The following is a 1,368-nucleotide window of genomic DNA, read 5'->3' on the forward strand; positions in this document are numbered from 1 at the left end:
AGAAAATAGATTTTCTGGCTAAATCAAGTGACTTTAGCATTTTGGAAACAAATATAATACCACAAAATTATGTGATGTTATAATATGTATGGTAGGCTTATTTCATTTGAGCTATGTTAGAAAAATAAAATTAATACAGAAATTTTAATATTTTAAATTTCTAGACCAGAATAACAAAATACCTTTCACTCTATGTAACTCCATATTCTCTTTTTTGTAGTACTATGATTTACATTTACATTTATTTTGTATATTACTCTTGCTTAATTATTTTGATAAAAGTTTTCAATATTATGTTAGGTACAAAAATTATAAGAACCGTATAATCTACTATGACTGAATAATGATAAATGGGAATAAAATAAGAAGTAAAAAATTAAAGAGAATTGAATTAGTAATAAAACATCTCAAGAAAAAAAGGCTAAGATTACAAGATCTCATGACCAATTGTACCCAATATTGGGCTTTGTATGTGTTAGTCCTGAGGCTAGAGCTCAGTATCTGTCCATGAGTTTTTGTGCTCATGCCTGTAATCTCAGCTGAGATCTGAGAAGAGCAGTTCAAAAACAGCCCAGGAAGAAAAGTCTGAGACTTTTATCTCTAATTAACCAGGAGACAGTTGGGATTGAAGGTGTGGCTCAAGGGGTAGAGTGACAGTCTCTAATGTAAAAGCTAAGAAACAGCACTCAATCCCTTAGTTCAAGCCCAAATACTGCAATAATAAAGTTAAACAAACATTCCTCATTATTTATTTTAAAGTCTCTTGCTCTAAGGTAAATCATCCCAGAAACCACATTTTAAAATATAGAACATTGGAATCATTATTCAGTTAACAGGCTGCAGGCTGCCAGTTATTACAAAGGCCTGTAGCATGCAAATACACACAACACAGCTAGGAAACATGCTAAAGAGGAAATAAAAAGAAAACAATATCAACAAGCCAATTCAGCTCCAATGGAGAACTGAATTGGGACTCCATGATGATTGGAGATGAGCCAGGAGACACTACACAGGACAGGATCACAGAGACACACATGGCATGGAGTTCCCGGCCTAGGCTGGTCCAGGCCTAAATAGGTAGGCACAACGGGCAGATCCTAAGGAAATTTCCAGTCCCAGGCACTAGACTGACAGATTCAGCAACCTATCTATCAGCCAAGTGCCTGCCCCTGCCTCTGGGGGTCTGGGCACACCCATTACCTGGGAGGCAGGTGATTGGGGAGGGGAGAGGGCTTTCCTTCCCCCAGCAGAAGACAACATGCCAGACCCTATCATCCACCATGTGGCCAGTACGGTGCCAGCTAGACCTGGCCTCCTTACTTAACTCTCGAAAACTATGTGTAGAAGGACAAACTGCAGCACTATAAA

This window comes from Dipodomys ordii, unplaced genomic scaffold, assembly GCF_000151885.1.
Source record: "Dipodomys ordii isolate 6190 unplaced genomic scaffold, Dord_2.0 Scaffold261, whole genome shotgun sequence".
In the NCBI taxonomy this organism is placed as follows: Eukaryota; Metazoa; Chordata; class Mammalia; order Rodentia; family Heteromyidae; genus Dipodomys; species Dipodomys ordii.